Consider the following 3,026-nt stretch of genomic DNA (forward strand, 5'->3'; position numbering starts at 1 on the left):
CCATAAAACAATAAAACAAGGTACGACCTCTTCCCATGCTCCCAGGATGTAGGTGTGCATTCCAGTGTGGAATACACACAAAGCCTTTGCAGCCTGCTAAAGATCACACATCCTATCACTACACAATTGATTATACACCTCTAAGCATATATGGTTAAATATTTCTAAGCATAAATGACAATCAACAATACAAAACCTAACATAAACTGAAGAAGATCTCTTCTCAGCACAGTAGTAATACAAAGTACTATTTTCTATTAACACTGCTACATTTGTATAGTGCTTCTTTGCTACACTACCTACATCCAAATATTGTACAGGTGTGTAGTTTAAGCTGCTTAAATAGCAATGCATTGTTTGTGAGACATGTATGCCACCCCAACATGATCACAGCTCCATCCTGGCCATCTTGTAAAAATTATTTTGTTTTTATTGCAGTTTAGCGTCACTTTTAGTTCAAGTTTTCTTGAGTATTCTTTCTTTGTGTATATACTGGATTCAAAAGTTCAGAAAAAAAATATTTCTTTACAACCACACACAGTTTGAGGGCAGATCCTCTCACCCGTGTTTGGTTGATAAATCTGGCCAAATTGAAACTGAAACTATTTTTATGATTTGTACGGTCAAATTATGATTTTAGTGGATTTTATTTTTATTTTCTAAAGTCTAGTGTTTGCTTTTAAAGATAAAAGAGAAGATGAGTGTACATGAAGATAATAGGCTAAATTTGTGATTGTGTGCCTCTAAAAAATTTGGTCAGAGTCGACAACTAACTGTGATGAAGTGTACAAACCAAAAAAAAACATTGGAAAAAAATAAAGTTAAAGATTTTTATTCATTCATTCATTTACATGTCACGTGTCCCCAAGAAGCATTTAAGACAGAAAAATAATTAACAGAACAATATCATAAATCACTCACTGATTTAAAATAAGATTAATATTAGATGACAAAACACTGAAGCCTTAGTGGATAATAATCAGAAGTTGAGTTGAGTTTTAGCCAGTTTTTAAGTGTGTATTTGCACTAAGATTGAGGTGTGGTCAGGGGTAGGCGGAAGAGACATCAAAGTGGACACAGCCTGTTTACAGAAGTCACAAGTGAGCAGGTAAGGGGAAGGACAGCTAGAAGTAAGTTAGTTTTTCCACTGTCTCAGCTGTTGGTCACATCATGTTTTCTACTCTGTTTTTACAAACAAGCCAGAAATTAAACCCACTGCTGTTTTTCTCAAGGAGTCCTTTTTGAGGATAAGATTGAAATTAAGAGTCAAATTTAAAGAACAATTAGACTCAAACACATATATAGAATTATAAAATGGTTTATTTTAAACTAATTAAATCACAAATCTAGGCAGCTTCAGGTTTGTGCCTCCTGATAAAATGCTCTAATGTTTCTAGAGAAGAAAAATAAAACAGTAAATCAAACAGGAATTCAAATATTATGACACATTCTGGAAAAATCCTGTCCCACGTTATCAGCAACTTCAGTCTAGAAGAAATTACTGTTTTTAATTTTCTTTTAAAACATTCACAGAGGAGTGAACTGAAAATGTAGCTTAGTAAAGGTATATGTACTGTGGGTGTATGTCGAGGTTTTGTTGAATCAGACCTCATGTTTGAATGCAAAGACCTGTTAAACCTGCTGCCTGGGCTCTTTTCATTTAAGCACCTCCCACAAACACAGCCACTCTTCTCAGTACTGCTGAAGCTGCCGGGCCCTAAAAAAGTCCCGTCCTCTGTGTAGAAGGAAGTCATCACAACATTTGGTTATTCAGACTTTATTCTGACTGCAACAACGCTGCAGGCTTCAAACCGTTTGTTTCACAGGGACAGGCTCAGACAGTTTCACTTTCACTCAGTTACATTGTTTTTCAGGTTTCTGTGTTACACCTGTTGTTACCTGCAGGTTCATTCACATGCCCAAACATCAGTGTTTAATTTTCTTTAGACTGATTTGTTATAGAAATGTTCACAATAACCTGCAGCACTCCCTTCATGAACATCATTTGAAGTGGGTTTAATAAACACATTGCAACATGGAGAGAAACATCCCAGCCAAACACCAGGGTGATCTCTGAAATTTGGGTGGGGTTGCTCATTTTATATTGTTTTTACCAAACTCACACACAAATAAAATTCCTCAGCATGTCACATGAGTCTATACCTTCAGCTCAAAACGTCCTTGAAACCTTCCCTGAAAAAGAGAGAATTATGACCTTGTCTTCTGCTTAGCCATGGCCTAATCATTTACATCCCTGATAAGCAGAATGCGTCTCAGTTTAATGTCTCCCATGTACTTATAATGCCCCACTATGTGTATGTGTAGGTGTGATAGAGCATAAGGCCTGTTTGTGGTGGGCATGTATACAACTGGTGACAGTGTAAATCTACAGGGTGGGCCATTTATATGGATACACCGTAGTAACACCGGAATGGTTGGTGATAATAAAGTCCTGTTTGTGGCACATTAGTATATGTGAGGGGGCAAACTCCTCAAGATGGGTGGTGACCATGGTGACCATTTAGAAGTCGGCCATCTTGGATACAACTTTTGTTTTTTCAATAGGAAGAGGGCCATGTGACACATCAACTTATTGGTAATGTCACAAGAAAAACAATGGTGTGCTTGGTTTCAATGCCTTTCTACTGCAACTGCTTTGTAAGTCCACTTTTTTATTTTATTTTTCGGTTAAGGTTAGAAAATATATTTTTTTTGTTTATACTGGACCCAAATCCTAATAAATACACAATGAAATGATGCTGTAGCCGGATTTGTGGGCATATTTAGTGCCTCGGTAATGGTTCAAAGAAACAATCTACACCGTAAAAAAAAAAAAAAATCCTAAAAAAACAGTAATATCCCGGCAGCTGGGGCGCCAAAATAATACCAGAAAATAACAGAAAATAACTTTCCCATGAAAATACGGTTATTTTCAGTAATGACAATACAGTTTGTTGCCCTAATTTTACATGGGATTTTGCCTTTTTCAAGTGCTTTTAAACATTAAATTAGGAACATTTTAATGT

The sequence above is a fragment of the Pundamilia nyererei genome, unplaced genomic scaffold (genome assembly GCF_000239375.1).
Source record: "Pundamilia nyererei isolate P.nyererei 1_Seehausen unplaced genomic scaffold, PunNye1.0 scaffold00798, whole genome shotgun sequence".
Lineage (NCBI taxonomy): Eukaryota > Metazoa > Chordata > Actinopteri > Cichliformes > Cichlidae > Pundamilia > Pundamilia nyererei.